Genomic DNA, 24,598 nt, shown 5'->3' on the forward strand with positions numbered 1-24,598 from the left:
TTCATGAGTACCCTGAAGAACAGCCACCCTGGTGCCGTTTGCTGAAAGAGTCTGTAAAAATTTTTTTGATATTTTGCAATCTTTCTCTGTTGAAAACTGGGATTTTCCGACACAATATGCTAATACATCACTCACAGGTTCTAGACTAGCCAGAACCAAGGGATTAGCCTATTCTTTCTTGTCACATGAGGAATAGGAGCACATTTTTGTGTCTTAAATGTTTTTCCCAGAAAGCAGCTGGGTAAATGTTTAACACATAGGGATTAATAATTGTGATTTGGTGTATGCCCTAGGTTAGGAGATACCCAGTCCCCACTCATCTGTTGTGCTCTTATTGCTAATCTTCTGTCAAGATTACATAGATGTCCAGATGTATTAGTTATTTCTTTTGGACTTAGTTATCACAGCCCTCGCTTGACTGCTCAGGAGAGCAAGGAGGAGAGCCATTAGTATGTACAGGTTTCAGAGTAGCAGCCGTGTTAGTCAGTATTCGCAAAAAGAAAAGGAGTACTTGTGGCACCTTAGAGACTAACAAATTTATTTGAGCATGAGCTTTCGTGAGCTACAGATCCGATGAACTGAGCTGTAGCTCACGAAAGCTTATGCTCAAAGAAATTTGTTAGTCTCTAAGGTGCCACAAGTACTCCTTTTCTTATTACCATGTACAGACACTTAAAAATGCAGAATTTGTACAAGACACAGAACCAGCATGGTCCTTGCTCATAATGAGGTGCTCATAATAGGCTAGACGGTAACTTTACAATCTGCTCTGAGTAAGGAGTGGCCTCTAGTTGACTTCAAAGTCAGGAAAGTTATGAAGGGGACAGGGCTCAGTTAACTGGTAGCTCTGAGGACAGAATAAGATGCAGTGGGCCTTAAGCTGCAACAGAGAACATTCTGGTTATATATTAAACTATTTTGGGACAAAAATTAAACTTTATGTAACCCAACTGAAGTCAATCGAGTTACATGAGGGCTGAATTTGCACCAGTAACTACAACCCAGATCCTGCTCCCATAGCGGTTTGGCCATTGACTTCAAAAGAAGCAGAAGCTGGTCCTAAAAGAATAGATTGATCAGTGAAGCAAGCAGCTCTGTCTATCGGAGAATCACCATCACTGAAGATGGTCAAAGCTTGATAGCCGCATATGGAGGATGCCTTGTGGGATAATTGCGGGGATTGGACTAGAGATGACCTGTTGAAGTCCCTTCTAGTCCTACATTTCTGATTCACTTCTATAATTAAATCAGAATGATTGCCTCCAGCGAAAATAATGAAACAATGAGCTTTTTTAAACTGATAAATTATCATAAAAAGCAAAGGATCCTGGAGAACGTGGATAATACACATTTTGACTAAACTCACTCGACAGACTTATAACTCTTCAAGGTTATACATGTCCCAATATATAGTGTGCTGCATATATATCAGAGTATCAAAGTATCAGAGGGAATTCAGAGATCTGCAACAAAACCACTTAAACGGCTGGAGGGATTGACTAATAAGCTCAATATGTCTAAGGCTAAAGAGTGACTAAGGGCAAAATACAACTTGCAAATATTTGAATGATGTAAACATCAGGGAGGGAGGTGAAATGTTCATTATGGACTGAAGGGAATAATTTAGGAGTAATGAAAAGAATATGAACAAAGGAAATCTTAAGTTGAATGTCGTAATGGTGAGATCCTTTAAATTCTGAAATAACCACTGAAAGGAAGTGGTGGCAGCCCCATTATTACTGTCATTTAGAACTCACTGAGATAAAATACCAAAGAGAATTCTATAGGGCAACAGCTTGCATAGACCCCAGGGGGATGGAGAAGATGGCCTATTGCAATACAGGCCCTTTGCAGCTCTAGTTTGTATGATTCTAAAAAGTGAAAATCCATCCTTTAAGCCTACCACAGTCACTGGAGCTGCACCAGGAATTAGCTTAGCCCAGAACCCCTTCAAAACCAACCACCGCAGTGACTCAGCAGCAATACTGGCCATGTTCAATTTTTGTACATCAGTTCAGATTTTGCTCTACTGTGGCATGAAATGTCCATTGTACTTGGTTTGCCATATTTAATTGTAACCTGTGAGCCTGAGAGGAAAATGTGGTAAAGAGAGAGTCTTTAAACTTAACACAGTTTAAAAACTAATCACTCACATTATCCCAAAAGATTTAAGACATAAAGCTAGTTCAATACTGAAAGCAATGAAAGCTCTTCTCTATACAAATTTCACTTAGGGAAAGCTGATTACATTCGTTTACACCAGGATTCCATTTTAATCATGATACGGACAGAGAAAATAAACAATAGCATTTGGTGTAGAAAAGGGGAAAATGCTTGGTGTTCTAGTATGACATTATTCAGACAGGTGTTGTGAAGGCATTACGCAAAATTTTTCACAGTGCTGATGGACGTGTTGGAGAAGGTTTAGTCATGGGTATGTGCCTTTTCTGAATCAATGAGTGAAAGATAATAGATGTAGGGATCAGCAGAGCATTCATGAAATCCCGCACACTTTGGACCTGACTCAGGAAAGCACTTAAGCATGTGTTTCTGTCCACCATATTCAGGACAGCGCTAAAGGACATGCTTAATTTTAAGCATGCACTTACATCTCAGTGACTTCAGAGGGAATTATGCACATGAGAGGTGCTTAAGTGCTGTCCTGAATAGGGATGCTTTGCTGAATCGGGGCCTTTACGATCAAAGATACAATGTGCCGAATACTGCACCTACTTACATGGTTGTGATGCTCCGACCTCGACTTCAGGTTTGCATCTGGGTGACTGCAAGCAGAAATTGTTCCAGTCTCTCCAGTTAATTCTTCAGGTAGAAAAAAGAGGTTGATTAGTTGCTAGTATTATAGCTCATATTTCTGTGCGTTTCTGCAGCTGAGATTTGTGTAATCACAAAGGGAGTTTCATTCTGTGTTAAAATGAGATTTATTTTGGGTGGAGGTAGTCTGCATCCTTTCCGGGAAAAGAAACACTCCTGCAAAGTTAAGATGTCCAATCACACAGTTTAAATGTTGAGTTGGATGCAGGTGTTGCTCTGCAGGTGCTCTGTGCTATCCATAGAAAGCTGTGATATCAACTTGCTGCCTTAATGTTTCATGTGTATTGACCCTTTTGGCATTAGCACCACCTGATGAAAAATGTTTTCATTTTCCCTCCGATAAGCTGACTTTGCCTCTTTGTGCCAATTTAATTGACTTCCCTTCTTCTTGAACCAGGATTATTGACATAGGCAGGCATGATACTACTTCTTTGTTATTGCTGTGTGACTTAGACTCATAGACTTTAAGGTCAGAAGGGATCATTATGATCGTCTAGTCTGAACTCCTGCACAACGCAGGCCACAGAATCTCACCCACCCAAAATATGGTGATCAGCTAAACCCTGAGCATGTGGGCAAGATTCACCAGCCAGACACCCAGAAAAGAATTCTCTGTAGTAACTCAGATCCCACCCCATCGAACATCCCATCATAGGCCACTGGGCATATTTACCGTTAATCGTCAAAGATCAATTAATTGCCAAAATGTATGGTATGATGGGATAGCCTAACTCCATAAACTTATCAAGCTTAGTCTTGAAGCCAGATACGTCTTTTTCCCCCACTGCTACCCTTGGAAGGCTGTTCCAGAACTTCACTCCTCTGATGGTTAGAAACCTTCGTCTAATTTCAAGACTAAACTTCCTGATGGCCAGTTTATATCCATTTGTTCTTGTGTCCACATTGGTACTGAGCTTAAATAATTCCTCTCCCTCCCTGGAATTAATCCCTCTGATATATTTATAGAGCGCAATCATATCTCCTCTCAGCCTTGTTTTAGCTAGGCTAAACAAGTGAAGCTCCTTGAGTCTCCTTTCATAAGACAGGTTTTCCATTCCTCGGATCATCCTAGTAGCCCTTCTCTGTACCTGTTCCAGTTTGAATTCATCCTTCTTAAACATGGGAGACCAGAACTGCACACAGTATTACAGATGTGGTCTCACCAGTGTCTTGTATAACGGTACTAACACCTCCTTATCTCTACTGGAAATACCTCGCCTGATGCATCCCAAGACCGCACTAGCTTTTGTCACAGCCATATCACATTGGCGGCTCATAGTCATCCTTATGCTTCCAAGGTACAGCTTCCTAGGTGCATTGGTATGACTTTATCATTGCCCCTTATTATATGCTGCTGCCAATGAATTTGGGGAAGCAGAGTTGATTTTATGCACTCAGAGAACTTTTCTTGTAGTTCAGATATTTTTTTCTCAAATGATGAGATTTAAATTTGACTTGCTATGGGTGATTAAAGAAACAAATGTACACATGTAGGCTCATATCCTCAGCTGGTGTAAATAGTTACTGAACTCTACTGAAGTTAGTGGAGCAATGCCTATTTATACCAGCTGAGGATCTTGTCTGGAAACTATTTAATTTTCACCCAGTTGCAAGATGCAAAACAGTGGGTCTTTGGAATGTGGTGCCCTCCATCACTGGTAGACCAAATATGGTCATCTCAATGGAAATCTACAAATCAGCTTCAAGAGCAGGAGAAGAAAATAAAAATGCACTATCAAAATAGTCTGAGTTCCATAACAGCTCCACAGTCCCTCACCTCGGGCCCATCAGCAGCTGCAAAATCTGGATCCAGATCTGTGTTCAGATTTTGAAAGACCTCGAAGTTCAGGGTAGAGGCTGGATCTAGGATTTTTAATCTGGGCCCATCTCCACCCAGAACTTTTAATGACCATTGCATATTGTCTTATTCCCTGGAATCAATGCAGATAACCAAGTGGTGTAGCAATCAGAAATCATAGCCATATGATCACTGGTTGTGAAATACACCAACGCTACTTAGAATGAACTTTGCTTCTGGATATTTATTCTTGTCCACTTTTTCTTTTTTTCACAATCTAATTTATAACAATCTTTTGCCTGTTTGTCACACCTTCCTTCTGCAGATCTTGAAGCACTGTAGAAACATGAATGAAACCTCATTACTGTCCTGTGTAGTAGGGCAGTATTTTTTTAAATCTGTATTACGCAGACGGACAAACTGAAGCACAGTGAGGTTAAAATGACTCACCCAAGGTCACCATGAATGTTTGTGACAGAACCAGGGTTACAGCCTATGTCCCCTGACTGATTGTTTTAACCTCTAAACCAAGCTCTCTCTCTGTATGGTGGAATTCCTCTCTGACAAACAGAATGTTGGGCATCATTAAGAAAGGGATAGATAATAAGACCGAAAATATCATATTGCCTCTATATAAATCCACAGTACTCCCACATCTTGAATACCTCGTGCAGATGTGATCGCCCCATCTCAAAAAAAAATATTGGAATTGGAAAAGGTTCAGAAAAGGGCAACAAAAATGATTAGGGGTATGGAATAGCTTCTGTCTGAGGAGTGATTAATAAGACTGGGACTTTTCATCTTAGAAAAGAGATGACTAAGGGGGGATATGATAGAGGTCGATAAAATTATGACTGGTGTGGAGAAAGTAAATAAGCAAGTTAAGTATCAGGGGGTAGCCGTGTTAGTCTGTATCCACAAAAACAACAAGGAGTCTGGTGCACCTTAAAGACTACAGATTTTATTAGGGTATAAGCTTTCGTGGGCAAAACACTACTTCTTCAGATGCATGGAGTGAAAATTACAGATGCAGGCACTATATAATGACACATGAATGGAAGGGAGTTACCTCACAAGTGGAGAACCAGTGTTGACAGGGCCAGTTTGATCTGGGTGGATGTAGTCCACTCCCAGTAATAGATGAGAGGGTGTCAATTCCAGGAGAGGCAAAGCTGCTTTTGTAATGAGCCAGCCACTGCCAGTCCGTATTCAAGCCCAAATTAATGGTGTTAAATTTGCAAATGAATTTTAGTTCTGCTGTTTCTCTTTGAAGTCTGTTTCTGAAGTTTTTTTGTTCAAGTATAGCTACTTTTAAATCTGTTATAGACTGTCCAGGAAGATTGAAGTGTTCTCCTACTGACTTTTGTATGACAGGTTTCAGATAACAGCCGTGTTAGTCTGTATTCGCAAAAAGAAAAGGAGTACTTGTGGCACCTTAGAGACTAACCAATTTATTTGAGCATAAGCTTTCGTGAGCTACAGCTCACTTCATCGGATGCATACTGTGGAAAGTGTAGAAGATCTTTTTATACACACAAATCATGAAAAAATACCTCACCCCACCCCACTCTCCTGCTGGTAATAGCTTATCTAAAGTGATCACTCTCCTTACAATGTGTATGATAATCAAGGTGGGCCATTTCCAGCACAAATCCAGGGTTTAACAAGAACGTCTGAGGAAGGGGGGGGGGGGTTGGAAAACAAGGGGAAATAGGTTACCTTGCATAATGACTTAGCCACTCCCAGTCTCTATTCAAGCCTAAGTTAATTGTATCCAATTTGCAAATGAATTCCAATTCAGCAGTCTCTCGCTGGAGCCTGGATTTGAAGTTTTTCTGTTGTAATATCGCAACTTTCATGTCTGTAATCGCGTGACCAGAGATATTGAAGTGTTTTCCGACTGGTTTATGAATGTTATAATTCTTGACATCTGATTTGTGTCCATTTATGCTTTTACGTAGAGACTGTCCAGTTTGACCAATGTACATGGCAGAGGGGCACTGCTGGTACATGATGGCATATATCACATTGGTGGATGTGCAGGTGAACGAGCCTCTGATAGTGTGGCTGATGTTATTAGGCCCTGTGATGGTGTCCCCTGAATAGATATGTGGGCACAGTTGGCAACGGGCTTTGTTGCAAGGATAGGTTCCTGGCTTAGTGGTTCTGTTGTGTGGTATGTGGTTGCTGGTGAGTATTTGCTTCAGGTTGGGGGGCTGTCTGTAGGCAAGGACTGGCCTGTCTCCCAAGATTTGTGAGAGTGTTGGGTCATCCTTCAGGATAGGTTGTAGATCCTTAATAATGCGTTGGAGGGGTTTTAGTTGGGGGCTGAAGGTGACGGCTAGTGGCGTTCTGTTATTTTCTTTGTTAGGCCTGTCCTGTAGTAGGTGACTTCTGGGAACTCTTCTGGCTCTATCAATCTGTTTCTTCACTTCCGCAGGTGGGTATTGTAGTTGTAAGAATGCTTGATAGAGATCTTGTAGGTGTTTGTCTCTGTCTGAGGGGTTGGAGCAAATGCGGTTGTATCGCAGAGCTTGGCTGTAGACAATGGATCGTGTGGTGTGGTCGGGGTGAAAGCTGGAGGCATGTAGGTAGGAATAGCGGTCAGTAGGTTTCCGATATAGGGTGGTGTTTATGTGACCATCGTTTATTAGCACTGTAGTGTCCAGGAAGTGGATCTCTTGTGCGGACTGGAGCAGGCTGAGGTTGATGGTGGGATGGAAATTGTTGAAATCATGGTGGAATTCCTCAGGGGCTTCCTTTCCATGGGTCCAGATGATGAAGATGTCATCAATACTCTACTTGTGCTATATTGATGACATCTTCATCATCACCTACTACAGGACTGGCCTAACAAAGAAAATAACAGAACGCCACTAGCCATCTCTTTTACAGTCTCTACGTAAAAGCATAAATGGACACAAATCAGATGTAAAGCATTATAACATTCATAAACCAGTCGGAGAACACTTCAATATCTCTGGTCACGCGATTACAGACATGAAAGTTGCGATATTACAACAGAAAAACTTCAAATCCAGACTCCAGCGAGAGACTGCTGAATTGGAATTCATTTGCAAATTGGATACAATTAACTTAGGCTTGAATAGAGACTGGGAGTGGCTAAGTCATTATGCAAGGTAACCTATTTCCCCTTGTTTTCCAACCCCCCCGCCCCTTCCTCAGACGTTCTTGTTAAACCCTGGATTTGTGCTGGAAATGGCCCACCTTGATTATCATACACATTGTAAGGAGAGTGGTCACTTTAGATAAGCTATTACCAACAGGAGAGTGGGTTTGGGGGGGGGGGGGGGAGGGAGAGAAAACCTGGATTTGTGCTGGAAATGGCCCAACTTGATTATCATACCCATTGTAAGGAGAGTGATCACTTTAGATAAGCTATTACCAGCAGGAGAGTGGGGTGGGGGGAGGTATTTTTTCATGCTTAGTGTGTATAAAAAGATCTTCTACACTTTCCACAGTATGCATCCAATGAAGTGAGCTGTAGCTCACGAAAGCTTATGCTCAAATAAATTGGTTAGTCTCTAAGGTGCCACAAGTACTCCTTTTCCTTTTGACTTTTGTATGTTACCATTCCTGATGTCCGATTTGTGTCCATTTATTCTTTTACATAGGGACTGTCCGGTTTGGCCAATGCACATGGCAGAGGGGCATTGCTGGCACATGATGGCATATATAACATTAGTAGATGTGCAGGTGAATGAGCCTCTGACAGTGTGGCTGATGTGGTTGTGTCCTCTGATGGTGTCGCTAGAGTAGATATGGGGACAGAGTAGGCAACGAGGTTTGCTACAGGGAACAATCCCTGTAGCAAACCTCAAACCCAGGAACCAATTCCTGTAGTAAACCTCCATCCAAAGACTACATCCACCCTGATTGAATTGGCCCTGTCAACGCTGGTTCTCCACTTTTGAGGTAACTCCCTTCCCTTCATGCGTCATTATATAATGCCTGCATCTGTAATTTTCACTCCATGCATCTGAAGAAGTTGTGTTTTACCTAAGAAAGCTTATGCCCTAATAAATCTATTAGTCTTTAAGGTGCCACCAGACCCCTTGTTGTTTTTGTAAATAAGGAAGTGTTATTTACTTCTTCTCATAACAGAAGAACTAGGGTTGACCCATGAAATTAATAGGCAGCAGGTTTAAAGCAAACAAAAGGAAGTACTACTTCACACAACGCAGTCAACTTGTGGAACTCTTTGCCAGAGGATGTTGTGAAGGCCAAGACTATAACAGAGTTCAAAAAAGAACTAGATAAATTCATGGAGGATAGGTCCATCAATGGTTATTAGCCAGGATGGGCAGGGATGGTGTCCCTAGCCTCTTTTTGCCTGAAGCTGGGAATGAGCGACAGAAAATGGATCATTTGATGATTACCTGTTCTGTTCATTCCCTCTGGGGCACCTGGCACTGTCCACTGTCAGAAGACAGGATACTGAGCTAGAGGGACCTTTGGTCTGACCCAATGTAGCCATTTTTTATGTTCTTATGACAGAATATTGGGGTGATGAGGAAAAATCTTTCTTTCTTCCCTGGGAAGTACATATGAATAATTTATGGGATTTTCTGTGCTGCTGTATAATGAAGGGAGAAAATAATACTTTAAGCCACTACTTGCCTGTCATGCCATTATTCTCTAAAGAGAGAGAACATTCATTTTGTAAACATGCTGCTTCATGAAAAGTGACAGGCAGACCGCCCCCTCCCCCCCCCCTCCCCCCCCCCCGAAGCTTGCATTATGCTTCATTAAGCAGGAGAAAAGGTGATTATTCAAGTTGGGTTACAAAAGGCTATTCATTTTGGCAAGGCAAATACAGTCTGCACACTGTAGGGTGAGCAGGCTGCTTCCTGGGCTACTGGCAATACAGAAGACAGAAACCTTAGGCGTATTAGGCTATGGCTATACCAGAGAGCTTACAGCCGCGCAGCTGTGCTCATGCACCTGCTCAGCTGTGAGCTCTCTGTGCAGCTACTCTAAGCTGATGGGAGCGAGCTCTCCCGTTGGCTTACTTATTTCAGCCCCCACAGGCAGCAGTAGCTATGTCACTGGGAGAAGCTCTCCCGCCAACGTAGCGCTGTCCACACTGGCACTTAAGTCAGCATAAATGATGTTGCTCAGGGGGGTGGCTAATACACCCCCCTGAGTGATGTAGCTTATGTCGACTTAAGGTCTAGTGAGGCCATAGCCTTAGTGTCAGTAATTGTGCTATGGTATCTCCTAGAGCTCCCGGCTGAGATCGGGACTCGAAACATGTGATAAGAGAGCGTCTCTGCCTTGAAGAGCTAACAACCTAAATAGACAAGACAGACTCATGATAGGAGGGGAAATAGAGGCACAGACTGGTGAAGAGACTTCCTCCAGGTCACACAGTCTATCAGTGGCAGAACGGGGAATAGATGCAGGTCTCTTGACTCCTAGTGTCCTATACACTAGATCACTCCTTCTGACTATCCACTAGATTACATTGCTTCTACCTAATCTGACCTGTTTGGAGAACATACCAGGAAATCAGAGCATCTGGAAAATTGGAAGAGATGGGATATTGTAATAATCACTAGAATTACCCTCTCAGGCTCTGGCCTAGATTTCAAATGAGAGCTTCTTAAGAGAATAGCCAGCTTCCAAATGGATTCTCAAATTGATGTGCCTCAATGCTGACCACTTGGATGTCCCATTGAACACCTGCATGCTTTAGAGTTTCCATGGACATTCCCATTTTAACATAGAGTTCCCTGTGTTTTTCTAAACAGAAGAGAATCTAGGCTTCTTCAGAGCCTTTTACAGAGACCAGCACACCGATGGTATTTAATCAGGGCCAGACTGTGCCACCTTCACTCATGTTGACTAGTATCTTACTTTTCAAATAGCCCCATTGTTTTCAATAGGACTTTGTGAGGGAATCAGGTTCTACACAAGATAGGTAAGGGTGTCAGGATCTGGCCCCAAGTAAATAAATAAAATAGTATTTTCCTTTACTTTCCGCATGAGCTAATCTTTTTCATTCTCTTAAAAAAACCAGAACTGCATCTACGCTAATCTCTGTTTGTCTAATCTATGTATGCTGAGTTACATGGGGGTCAGCTACTTCTCTTCCTTCTCCTGCTGTCACTGCTTTTGCCGGCCTGTGAAAGGACAGAAATCCAGCTACACCACTGGGAATTGATATGCCCATGCAGCCCCACTGATGCTACTGGATCAGGGCACCTGTAGTCTCTCAGTAACCATTCCATTTCCATCTAAATCTATATTTAATATGATAAAACTGTATCTCTCTTTTAATAAAGTCCTATGAAATGTACATTATGACGTGCATTCTAAACCATTTATTAGAAACTCAGAGCTGCTTTATCCTCCTGTGTAGCCACATGGATGGCAGAGTCTGGAGCCAAGCTGGTACTGTCGATACTGTTGTTGAAGCCAGGAACATGGCAGGATCATACATTCTGCATATCCAGTAATTACAGGAATTGTGATCTGTCAGCCAGGTGAGGACAGCTTTCAGGAAAATTCCACAACATCCTCTCACTACGGACATTCTGGCTACTTGTGTTTTCAAGCTATAACTTGCTTACCTTCTGTTTTTAATTCTGTGGCTCAGTCATCCACATCTGGAAGAAAATATCTATCACGCAAACATCCGGTGGGGTTGCTGTTTAAAGTCTCCCACAATAATGCAGGCAGTTCAGCTTTTGATATATGTAATACCAATGTACTGTCTGTCCAAAGTCCTGAGCACCCTAAGCTTCTTCTGAATTCGTCGTCGTCATCTTTGTTTTGTGGTAGCACTTAGAGGCCTGAGTCTGAGATCAGGACTCCCATTGTACAAGGTGCTTTACATACACGTACATTCATATAATAAAAAACACAGCCTCTGCCCCCAAAGAATTTATAATCTAACCATAGCATGAGATATGGGAGCTGAGGATGAATGTTCCAGTATCAGGCCTTTTTGAGGCTTGGTGCTTCTGGGTTGTTTCTTCTCTGGCACATCCAGAGGAGCTTTAATCTGCAAAGACTTAGCCATATAACTATTCCTTACTCACCTGAGTAGTGTCCTACTGGGCCTAGCCACACAAGGACTTCATGTGTGAGTAAGGATTTGCAGAACGGGCTGTACTTATTTGCACATGAAATTGTTTCTTCAGTTGACTGAAGCTGCCTTCTTTTGGAGCTGATAAACGATTTGGGGATTATTCCACTGCGTGTAGGAAAGAATACATCCGTTCTTCTTGGAGAGAGAAAACAGAGTACAGGAATCTCATGTGAGGTTTGAGCTAATGGGCGACAGTGCCACATTGCAACAATCCCATCCTTTGGGCCAGACCCAGTAGGGGCTCCCCGCTGCAGAACCTCCAGGGAAGTCAATGGGAGTTCTCTGCACAGGGGAGCTGTAGAACTGAGCCCTTGCTCAGCACAACACACAGGAGCTGACAGAGTTTTGAGGGAGGAACACTAGAAGTTTTTTCTTTGCATTGGGAAGGTCGGTACAACTTTTTCATATTTCTGCCTCTTATATATACCCTCACAGCCTAAATCTCCTTGCCCTCCACTTCCATGAGAGGAGTCCTGGAAATGCCAGTTCAGCACTAATAGAGGTGGGGTTTTTTTTTTTTTTTTCCCCCCAATAGACTAAATCCTGGCATTTTTAGTAAATGCTCAGCTGCTCCATTGTTGTGCAAAGAGGCAGAAGGAAGAGTACAAGCAGCTCTCCCCTCTTGCAACCTTGGGCAGCTAATAGACAGAGAGCTGTGGTACCTGCACCCCTGGAGGGCAGGGGTTCTCTATTTGAGCCTTTGTGGGCTCAAAATGGCACCCAAAGGCACCCAAAATGGAGTATGGAGGGTGGGGATTAGGCAAGACCCTGCACCCCCCAGCTCTGCATGCAATGGCCAGGCAGATATGTTGTGCAAAGCCTGCTGCTTTCTGTGAAGGCAGAACCAAGGGCTGGTGGACAAGTTTTCTCGCTGCCCCATTTGTGCTGCGGTTGCTGTGTGTGTGCATGCGAACGCACGCACAGAGCCACATTCTCTGTGTGATTTCAGAAGGCACTTTGGATGTGGTCCATAAAGTGCATTGTATATAGCAGGGATGGGCAAACTTTTTGGCTCGAGGGCCACATTGGGGTTCCAAAACTGTATGGAGGGCCAGGTAGGGAAGGCTGTGCCTCCCCAAACAGCCTGGCCCCCCATCCGCCCCCTCCCACTTTCCGCCCCCTGACTGTCCCCCTCAAAACTTCTGACCCATCCAACCCCCACTTCTCCTTGTCCCCGACCGCCCCCACCCCTAATCCCCCCCCGGGACCCCACCCCCTATCGAAACCCCTCTGCTCCCTGTCCCCTGACTGTCCTGACCCCTATCCACACCCCCACCCCCTGACAGGCCCCCCAGGACTCCCACGCTTATCCAACCCCCTCCTCCCCATTCCCCATCCTCTGACACCCCCCACGAACCTCTGCCCCATCTAACCGCCCCCTGCTCCCTGTCCCCTACTGCCCCCCTGGGACCTCATGCCCTTTATCCAACCCCCAGGCCCTGCCCCGGCCCCCTTACCATGCCTCTCAGAGCAGCATGTCTGGCAGCCGCGCAGCCCAGCCGGAGCTAGATGCGCTGCCCTGCATAAGCGCGCAGCCCCGCCGCCCAGAGCGCTGCCTGCGAGGCAGCACAGTTGCAAGGGAAGGGGGACAGTGGGGGAGGGGGTGGGGGCTAGCCTCCCAAGTCAGGAGCTCAGGGGCCGGGCAGGACGGTCCCGTGGACTGGGTGTGGCCAGTGGGCCGTAGTTTGCCCACCTCTGGTATATAGTATGGTTAATCCAAGTTCTCCCACTGACAACACTCCAATTGTCCTCACTGCGATCGCAGCAGGATGACTGTGGCATGCAGAGGGTTAAGTCAGATGAGAACAGAGACCATCCATCAAGCTGCTGCTCACACTCCGAGTGTAGAAGCACCTGCCCCTCCTTTTTCCTGGTGAGGTATAATGGGACTTTGTTTATGGATGAATCAAGGGCTTCATTGTATAGGTTGACAAAGTCTAACTGGGAAAAATCTGGCAAGTATTATTTGTCAGTTTTATGGTATGATGCTTCCTGTCATGCTTTCACCCCAAGGAACTGGACAGCGTCCAAGAGGGATCATTCCTTCTTTTCCCTTTTCATGAAGAGCCCCTTGTTCACAGGGAAAAAAACTCAACCCCCCAAAACAACTCCATTTAAATTAGGTGAAGAATCTGATTTAAACACATAGTGGCAGGGAAATTCTGAACCTACTTCTGATGCACACAGTTTAATTTGTGCTGTTATGCTCAGTCTTACCAACCCAAACATCGGCTACTTCACAGGGAGCATCCTAAGCTACCAGGCATGTCCACCTGCTGTTGTGAGTCAGGCTAACTAGCTGTCCATATAAAAAAAAAAGTTAGTTATGGGAACAGCCTAGATACAAGTCTGTCTTAATTAGCCAGCTGGAAGGGGATCAACATCACTGAGTCAACAACAAATGAATTTGAATGGAGGGATGAAGATGGTGGAACAAACTTATGAGTCAGTTCGTTGCCTGAAACAAGAGATCCTAGCCGCTAAAATCAAAACTAAAATTGAGTGCTGGAATGTGAGAACCATGTGGGACACTGAGAAACTGAGTCAAGTAGAGACATGACTCAGTTCAATATTAGTGTTCTCAGAGTGAACGAAGTGAGATGGACTGGATGTGGAAGACTCCATTCAGACGGTTTCCCTCAGGAAGGCAGGATGATAGTCATGTAGAACACTCCTCAACAAAATGGCAACACAAGCTCTACAGGAATGGGAAGCAGCTGACTCACGAATGATAGAAGTGTGTTTTGTTACAAAGCATGATAAAATAATTATCATCCAGTGTTATACACTTGCCAATGATCATGATGACCAAGCAAAAGATGCAGTCTACAATAAGTTGCAAGCCGTACTAAACCAGGTTTATGCTTGTGATATCAATTTGGGTTTAGGTGATTTTAATGCCCAAGTTGGTGGTAATAACCTCGAACATGGGCGTTTCATGGGTAAATATGGAATTTGGGAACAGACAAACAATGGTGAAAGAATAATTGAGCTGGGCAGCATGTATAAACTGTGCATAGGGGGAGGGGGAGGACACTCTTCCTTCATCCCAGAAAACACAAACTAACTTGGAAGTCAAATGATGGAATCACTGAGAAACTGGATTCTATTGCCATAAGTAGACAGCAGAGAAGATCCCTGTTAGATACACAATCTTTTACAAAAGCTGAGGTAGGCAGCCACCCCATATTGTCATTGGAACAGTTAGAATAAAGCGAAAAAGACAAGCTAACAAAAAAAAAAAAGAGAGATGGCATTTGATGGGAAGAAACTGTCTGATGTAAGAATCAGGAGGGATTTTAAACTCCAGTTCTTGAATGGATTTCAAGAGCAATGGGTAATGAATGATGATCTAGAAGAACAATGGATTCAGTTAAAGATGTCTGCTGGAAGCTGCCACAACTTCACTTGGACCAAGAGGATCAAGGAAAGAAGAGCAAATGCAGGCACATGCATAGAAATTGACTGAGGAAAGAAAAGTCTTAAAGAGGCCAGCAGAGGCAAAAGGACAAGAAGAAGAACACACGCTGCAATGGGAGTATACCGAGAAAGAAAAAGTAGTAAAGAAGTTCTGTCCAAAAGATAAGAAAGAATGACTTGACAAAAAAGTGAGAGAAGGTGAAGAAGCATCAGTGAGAGAGGTGATGCTAAGAAGCTGCTTCAGGTGTAAGCAATTGTCATCACAGAGTCACAGTGGTGTATTAAAAGCAAAAAAATGGAAAATTGTTAATGACAGAAGTGGAACAAAAGGAACGATGGTGAGAAAATTTTAATGAAATACTCTACCAACCAAAGCCAACAATTCCAATTGATGGAGGCAAAGAAGGTGAAGAAATAAACATTTTGCAGCTAGAAATTTCAGAAGCAGAAATAGAGAAAGCAATTACACAGCTAAAAAATGTCAAAGTGCCTGGTCAAGATCAGATCACTGCTGAAATGTTTAAAGCTGGTGAGGATGTGGTAGAATATGAACTACATAAAGTTTTTGTAATTTAGTTTGGGAGAAAGAACTCTGCCCATAGGATTGGAAGAAAGGTGTGATCTGTAAATTATCAAAGAAAGGCAACCAATTGGTGTGCAATAATTGGCGAGGAATAACATTACTTTCAGTACATGGAAAAGTGTTCTGCAGTATACTATTGAACAGAGTCAAACTGGTCATAGATGGAAAAGCTGTGTAATGAGCAAGCAGGTTTTAGATTGAAAAGATTGTGCATAGATCACATCTTTACCCTGTGACAAGTGATTGTGAAAGGGCTCACCTTCTAGAGAAGATTAGTCTTTGACTTCATGGATTTCACCAAAGCTTTTGCCTGCATTTGTAGAGAGTTGCTATGGAAGATATTAGGACAATATGGGCTTCCTAGAAAGATAGTGTCACTGGTCAAGATGCTGCATAAGGGTTCAAAATGCGGTGTAAGGACAAACGATTGGTTTGATATAATCCCAGGAGTGTGGCAAAGTTGCATCTCATTACCCCTTCTTTTCTTCATTATGACAGATTGTGATGTGAAGAGCAACATCAGAGGAAGATACAGGAGTTATGTGGAGCAGAGAAAACTTCAAGATCTTGACTTTGCAGATATTGTTCTGTTGGACACCGATGATGGTGCCATGAAAAAGACCACTGTCAATGTCAAATGTGAGGCTGCCAAAGTGGGATTAAGAGTCAGCCAAAAGAAAATGAAAGTCGTGATCATTGAAAGAGGAGTCAGCAATGATGGTGTGTATGTGATTGAAGGTGAAAAATACAGCATGGTGAATGAGTCTGTATATCTTGGAAGCGAAATCAGTGCAGATGGCCAACTTCAGAAGGAGGTGGAAGCAAGAATTGGGAAGGCAAGTGGAGCTTTTTATAGACTGGCAAATGTTTGGAAAAAGAAGGAGATTCATATAAGAACCAAGATAAAGTTATACAATGTTATTGTGATACCCATATTATTATATGCTTCTGGCAAAGGCTAGAACCCCGCAACAGGAAACTTACTGCATTGCATCAGAGTTGGTTGTGGAGAATATTTGGTATCCACTAATGAGATAAAGTAACTAACACTCAAGAGTTATAAAGGACTGGCCAACAGACTGTAGGGACAATGATTCAGGAAAGAAGGTGGGAGTGCTGTTTGGTTATTAAAAGCCTGTATTCCTAGATAGGCCCTTGACTAGATACCACTTGGTGGGAGATGGGGAAAAATGGAGAACAACAGATGACACATACGAAAATAATTGAAAAAGATGTTATCAAGAAAACAGACTACAGTGGAGCTGGAAGTGAAAACATTGGGTTGCCTTGCATCTAACAAGAATAATGTACCTCAAAGGAGCCACTGTCACTGAGGGGGCTGCAATAACTGGGAGTTTTTCAGCAGGAGCTCAGAGCTACCATGTTTTCTGGGCTGAAACTGATCGGTTCAGAAGAATGGGTAGCTCAAAAGGGGTTTAAAAATGCCCCCTGGCTGGGACAGACCACCTAGCTGTATTGGAGCCATGTCAGGCCTGCTTATCCTTCTGGGCACTTAGACAGCTCCAGTCACTGTGGTATCTGTGGCCAGCCAGTAACTTCATTGTGGGGCTCACGACAGATTTGCTGATTGTTCCTTTTTTTTTTTTTTTTTTTTAAACAGGCGGCAGAATCAGCTGAGCAGAAGTGTTGGGATTTTAGTGTTGCAGGATCTCAGGTCTGTGCCCCTTTTTATCCAAATGTCCAAACATCCCTGGGGAAGTCTGGGGGATTAGGGGATAGCATGGGGTGAGGGAGTCGGATGAAAGGTTTACTGGCTTATCTCTAGTCATGGAGAAGTAAGCTAAACACCCCCTGTTCTGTGTCTGCCTCTGACATATGGAAATCCAATCATCAAAGTGATGCGAACGGTGGCTCCACCCCCAACATCTGGAAAATCAGTGAGGGTGCTGCATGCAACATGTGGTGCTGCCTTCCCCTGAGCCCCATCACCCATAACTGGTCATGATTTCCTTTAAAATCCCATTACAAAGCACTGCCTTGACAGGGGCTGTCAAGTTGCAGAAATGCCGCCAAGCCTGAAAGGTGAAAATCCTTGTTCTGGCCATGTAAAAACCTCCTGCTTCTGTGCTGACCTAAAATCAGCTCCCCTTTCTCCATTTCCACCACACTCCACCTTTGCTATTCCTTAGCCACCTGGAGTGGTGACTCACTGTTGACCAATCTAAGACACCTCCTCCTCTCCGGAAGCTGAGCACATTTTCTTCATAGCATTCCCACTGCTGTTCTAAGGGAAGAAGAAGAGACATGACTGGGAATGTAATCCAAGTCTTCTGAGTACTATACCCTAGTGCTCTGGGCTGGCCTCCGTATTCCTAGTAGCCCCAGCTGCTTCCAGTGGTGGGGCTCAAACCCTTATCTCCTGCGTGACAATACAGAGCACTGTTCCCTAGGGTTTCAGACTGGCTTCCGGAGCTCTCTCAGTCTCTGCTGCTCCCGGGAAGATGGATGGCAATTTAACCTAGTTCTCCTGCATGGCAGAGCCCTCAGCTGTACATGAACACTAATATTAATGTCCTTAGGAACTTTCCATATGTTTTCCATTTCAGTAACACCAGGCTACAAAATTGGGAAGAAACAGGAATATTTTATTGATGTTTATTTTAATGACATTAATACATTTCAAGGTGAAACAGCTCCTGGAGCTTGTCATGTCAGGGCACTCTTTGACCTACAGTTGGTCCTAACATGAAGCAATGTTTATGTGATTTTGTTTGAACTTTCACAGACTGAAGGGAACATACTTAATATACATTCTTTGCATCCATCTATTTTGTTTTATCAGTCAATGTCATAGCAGTGGAATGTGGACAATCTGCTACGTCTCAACTATTTATGATGAGACTGAACGAAAATGCTAATCTCTCTCTCTCTTTTTTTTTTTTTATGACAGTGACAAAGTGAGGTGCTGCTCTTCTTATGTCTGATCAGTGGCTGCTCATATAGTGCAAGGTGCATGCGTGTGTAACAGTCCCCATCCCCATGCCACCCCAGGTCATCAGCCGCTTTTGAATCCAGGACCTTCAGCCCTATATTGAGCGAGTTTAAGTAGTGACTCTGTTAGCTGGTAGCAGTAGCAGGCTTTTATCCTTCAGTAGGGCAGCCAAATTAGTGAGGGACACAACACACCCTTTGACAGTGTCACGTGTACAACTGTGTGCCTAATTTGCACGCACAATTACCTTGCTTGTGTATGTAAATTAGGTAGTTTGTGTATGCCAGGAACCAGAATTAGGTTTGGTATGTACAATCATAACTGCGTGCCCCACATATTAGGTACACAATTGTGCATGTGAAATTGAATCTCTAGGCCTATAACGTATAATATATTTGCAGATGTTTCTAGCTTTTGTAGCCTACAGTTTTGTCAAATTTGCTTGGTAAGTTTAAGAAAACTGATCTGTTATCAGTGCACTTTGAGGATAATCAACTGAACTCAGAATAGGCATTAGAAAGAAAAACCTCACTAGGATCAGTTGGAAAGAGGACATTAACCAAAACCTGCACTGACTCTCAGAACCTACTTCTTGCTTTTAAAGCACATGGTCTTGCCCAAATTCCTTCCACAATCTACGCTGATGACAGAGAGATTGTCAGAAGTAGGTGTTTGGAAGGGCAGAGGACCAACCGCATAAAACAACCTTTATTTTATGGTGTTGGAGTGATTTTAATGTTGGTGGAAAAGTGCCAGAGAAAATGGTCCTGCAGACTGAACTGTAGCCATTGTAGTAAGTATTTTATATTGTGGGAGCTCTCAAAGGTCCCAATCCAGACCTGGCCCTGTTCTGCTGGGTGCTAGACAAACATATAAAAAAGGCAATCCCTGCCCTGAAGGGTTTATTGGTACAGCAAAGAAAGTGGCGGTGAAACCGTCCCCTGAATTCTTCTCTGCCGTGTCCATTTGTGAATCACAGATATTATTACACTGAATAATATGGGAAAGTAAGAATGAAAAGAGAAGTCAAGGAAAGGACAGGAGAGGGCAGTGGTGGCACTTTCCCTGCAGCAGAAAAGGAGCTGAGATCAAACTGGAGTCAGACGCTACCCAGGGTGGTAGGATTTCTGAAGAATCAGTGATTCCAAGGTTGACAACAAGCCGCTCCACAGTAATAGCCATGATTCCATAGGGACAGTGAGCAGCTCTGTGTGCCAGGTACTCACCTCTTGCTGTCCCAGTCTGCTCAGTGGAAACACATTTGCACTTCTCAAGTTACAAATGTTAGCAGCAGCGATTAACAACAATAATGGAGAGTTTTCAGAGTAACAGCCGTGTTAGTCTGTATTCGCAAAAAGAAAAGGAGGACTTGTGGCACCTTAGAGACTAACTAATTTATTTGAACATAAGCTTTCGTGAGCTACAGCTCACTTCATCGGAGAGTGTTGCCTCACGCTACAGTGCAGAAAATATCAGGTCCCTGGCTTCCTCCTACTCTGCTTTTTTTGATGAGCTATTGGGAAGAAGATCAGAAGAGTAGGAAACATTGAACATTAAGAAGGAAGTTAATAAAGGCCCCAAAGTGTTACGGGACTGGAGCTGAAGTAAGAGGGAAGTAGAATTAAGTAACAAACTTGTGGTGGGGAGGTGGGTGCTGGAGAGAGGGAAGTGGATTTAGGTGCAAAGCTTAGGGTCAGTTTGGATACACATTCAAAAGCTCAAATGCCTTATACATACTGTCCTTTCTTCTGGACTAAATTTTTAAAGGGGCCTCAGACTGGCACCCATTTGTGCAGCTGCCTGTGCCAATCACACACATTATCACTTGTCAGCACAAATGCACAAGCAAAAAACCATTTGCTTGTGCTCAGTTTATCATTGTGAATGTATTCTTTCATCTGTGCACACAAGCAACCGTGCACAGAGTGAGACCATGGTTTGGAAATTTTAGTCCCTTAAATCAGCAACATTTAGCCAGAAATCTCTCAAGAATAGACACTGGTGAGATTTCTGGGATCCCCTCTTTCTGGTTAGCCTTTAATTACTATGAGAAGAATCTATCTCAGATCTTCCCAGAACTTTCAAATCTGGCCCTAGCTGAGAAAAGAAATTGCAGAGGCAAATGTCTATTAAGGCTATTGTTAAATATTATTTGTATTTTGCTAGTGCCAAGGGGCCTAACTCAAGATTGGAGCCCTGTTGTGCTGAGTGCTACGCAAACACATGGTGAGAGATTGTCCCAGACCCAAAAAGCTTACAGTCCAAATGAAAAGTGCCAAACATTTCTGAGCTTTCCAAACTGGTCAGTGCAACTCAAGTTCTAAAAATGGTATGGATTTTGTTCTTGCCTAGAACTGTGTGAGAAAAAACACCAGTCACAGCAGAGCGAGACCAAGGGGAGGGAGCCAAGGACTAAAGAGGATTTCAGCTATTTTGCTGATTATTTGTTGGTTCTTTAAAACAGGCTTTTTTTAAGCCTAGGAGGTGACTTGCTTAGTGGTTACTGGTTGCTCACTCCCTGGTCTTGATAAGAGTTCCCATGGGACATTCAGTTCTTTTCAGCTTCTCCTGTGTGAGTTTATCTGTGAACATCAGTACAAAGCAAAGGGGAAAGAGGCCAAGTAGGTTTGTTTAATCTCTGCTGTGACTAACAATGGTGTGCCGGGCTGGCTGCTTTATAGCACAACTTGGTACAAACAATCTGACGGGCCCTTTGCAGGATCCTTGGAGGAGGCACGATGCTGATAATTGGCCAGACCAGCCAGTGATTTTAAGTGCAAGGCTCAAATAAGTTTTATTAGGACCAGGCTGTGAAAGGTGCAGAGTTGTGTGCTATCCAGTTAACAGTGCTACAGACCTCCTTGGCTAGATAGCTACTGACACTGTGTACAGTTCCCCCTTCTTAAGCAGTGGCAGAGTTTTGAAAGGCCCAGTAGGAGCAAGAGTCTCCTCCCAAGGCTCTGTTCTATTCAGTTTCTTATGCCACCTTCATCACCGCAGTAGCCAAGCCCCTTTCAGTGGCCCATGAAGTGATGTAACTAACACGTGTCCTACAGCATCAGGAGTGGGACCCTCTGTTCTGAGTGCAGGGGTGGGCCTGTATCTTATGGCAAGCAAAGACAGCTGTGCACCCCAGCGTGGTGACTCTAACTGTCCTCGTCCAGGCTGTGGCACATTTCCATGGCATTTAAGAATCCTTATCTTTCATCCAAAGATTACAAAGCCGGTGAGGCAGTTTATCACACTGAACATGGTCACCGTGCGTTCCCCCATCTGTTTGTTGTACATGCCTGCTATGTCCCTCATACAGAGGGATTGTCTGCACTGAGGCTGGTACAGCTGCACACCTATAGCCTCTGTAATGCAGTAGCATGGACTCTTTCTACAGTGACGATAGGGATTTTTCCATCACTGTGGGGCATGGGCCGTCTTTTTGCATATGTACAATGCCTGGCACAATGGAGTTAGGATCTCTAGCGGCTACTACAGTACAAATAATAAAGGTGGGTGGGCATTATTAATTCTATTTAAATGGGAAAACTAAGGCCCAGAGGGCTTAAACTGACTCATCCAGGATCAGGCAGGCAATTAGTGACTGAGGAGTTGGGAATAGAAGCTAAATCTCCAGGACCCTGTCCTGTGCTTTAACCACTGCAGTTCAACACTGCCTCTCCTCTTCTTCTGCAATCTCAGAAATTAAAGTGTCTGTGTAAGTGAAATGAAAATGTTGATTAGAAATGAAAGTGAAATGATAGTGTCTGTCAGGCCAGAGCAGCGAGACAGACAACTGCCCTCTCCTCCCAAATGCTTCAGTAAAGAAGTAAAAGGACTCAGGTGGTACAAATCTCTCCAATAGGGTCTATCCCCCTACCTTCCCCCCCCCCCCCCATCCTCCACTGAACGACAATTAAATCCTTGTTATTTCTAACAGGGATTTGAAGGACCCTGAAACCCAATCCCCCATGAGGACAGAACAGGTGGGTTAGGCTGCAGTAAGTGGTGTAACTATGTAGCCATGCAGAAAGAGATAAAATGCTTTACAGAAGAGGTCTAGTGCTGGTGGTTCCTGCAGCACTCAATGACCCATTTCTCTCAGCCTAGTTACAGCACAGTCTCGCTGTGGGCTGGATTGTGACAGGCCCTTATGCAGGAGATGGTGGGGATAGCAGAAGGATCCTCTCCAGCCTTGTACGTTCCACATGAGAGCCTCCCAGAACTGCAGTCCCTATGCCAGGGTTACAAAGGCGATGCACTCCTGGGCGCAGAGGACTTCTGTGTAGATAGGGATCCAAGTGCTGATACCTGGGTTGGCTGGATGTCAGGAAAGTTGACACTGTGTTGCCAATTCTTGCCAGATATTTTGCTTTTCATGAAGTTCCAGCTCCTGGAGTCATGTGATTACAAGAATCATTTTTTAAACGTCTCTAGCCCTCATGGTTGCAGAGAAAAGCTTGAAAATGTGAACCCTAAAGGCTCAAACCCAGCTGGGAATGAACGGAGTAGAAAGTTTCTAGGCTGTGGATCAAAGAGTTTGTCCCAAGTGGGTACAGAATAGATAGCATTTTGGAGCCAGTGGCTCACATTTCTTATGCACAGGGGAGTTTTAATCTAATCAGATGCCCTTATGTAGCTGGCAGTAGCAATCTGTGCTGCCCAACCTAGAAGATGCACTTGGTGGTTAGCAGATCTGGTTGAAAAACGGGAAGACTTTTGCAAACTTTTTGCAAAAATTGTATCCCCATTTGTGTTTTTTAAAAAAAAATAAAATTGAGATTCCAAATTTCTCAAACAGCTTTTGTGTTTAGTTACGTAGTCCCCTGCACATAAGGAATAATCAGATATCAGAAGTGGCTCACTTATTTCCTGCTTTCAGGATCGGTGCTTGGCCAGTGAGATTTGATGCTCCAATGCTTCTCTTGTTTTTCTCATTGCCTGAATATGTTGTCACTCAGTATGCTGCTGGGGAGCAGTATGGCCAGATTTCTTGGACAAGACAGATTGGGCCTGCTCCTGTAGTTTGAATTCAGTTTGGATGAATTATTAATGAAAGCAGATGTTTGATTCTTTTTCCTTAACTATACTCCAGACTCTGTTTTGTTCACTCCAAACAGCAGGATGGCTCGCTGGTCTAGCCACAAAATTGTGGCCTGGATTTCTCCTGAAGTTCAGGGCTTCTCAGATCCAAGTGTGGGTCTTGTTTTATGCAGAGAGGGAGTCACAAGATTAAGATATGGATCTGGATTTCGATTCCAGCTCCCACAAAACTTCTTGAGAATTCATAGCTGGGGTCTTGTTTCAGGACAACCTCCACTCTAGACACAAGACTAGAATTCTAGTTTGAAATTATAATTAGGCAAGAAGTCTGAAGAGTCCTGGGACAGGGGCTGAGAATAGGAGTAATGAGGAGAGGGAAGGAAGCTAGAGGATGAGGTACAGAATCAGCAATGTTCCTTTATACAAAACTTCTTCTTTCTGCATGCCATTCTCACCAGCTCTCCTCCCCAGTCAATGTGGGTCAGTGTTTTTATTTTTAAGTGTCATTGATTCATTGAAAAGGCACGATTATGAAATGTTGGAATCTTCCACCAGGAAGGGGAACCTCCCCCAATGAGTGACTGTCTGAAATCCTGGACAGGGAAGGGGTTAATCCTTGTGCAGCTTACATCTGGGACTTGCCAGTAACCAGGAAACAGCACAGAATGTAGAAACCATGGGACCAGCTGCAGCCTGCTGGAATTCCATTCATTTGGGGAAAAGTGCCTGTGGTCTCCGGCTCTGACATCACTCCTTTGTGCGTCACATAGAGGAATGCCTCAGCCTTGTCTCTCTTTCTGTTTTTTTTTTTTTCCTCTCTCTCCTTTCTGTCAGCTCAGTGACTGATTCAGATTTGTGAGC

The 24,598-nt window shown here is 43.7% G+C and overlaps 1 long non-coding RNA gene across 1 annotated transcript in view; it reads left to right on the forward strand.

Moving 5' to 3' along the window:
- The window catches only part of LOC122462727, a 90,085-nt gene extending 70,930 nt beyond the window's left edge, over nucleotides 1-19,155 (forward strand). The window contains exon 3 of the long non-coding RNA XR_006285452.1: nucleotides 16,249-19,155. This is a non-coding gene — a long non-coding RNA (uncharacterized LOC122462727). The remainder of the gene's footprint in view (nucleotides 1-16,248) is intronic.
- The last annotated feature ends 5,443 nt before the right edge of the window (nucleotides 19,156-24,598 follow it).

This window comes from Chelonia mydas, chromosome 13, assembly GCF_015237465.2.
Source record: "Chelonia mydas isolate rCheMyd1 chromosome 13, rCheMyd1.pri.v2, whole genome shotgun sequence".
NCBI lineage: Eukaryota > Metazoa > Chordata > Testudines > Cheloniidae > Chelonia > Chelonia mydas.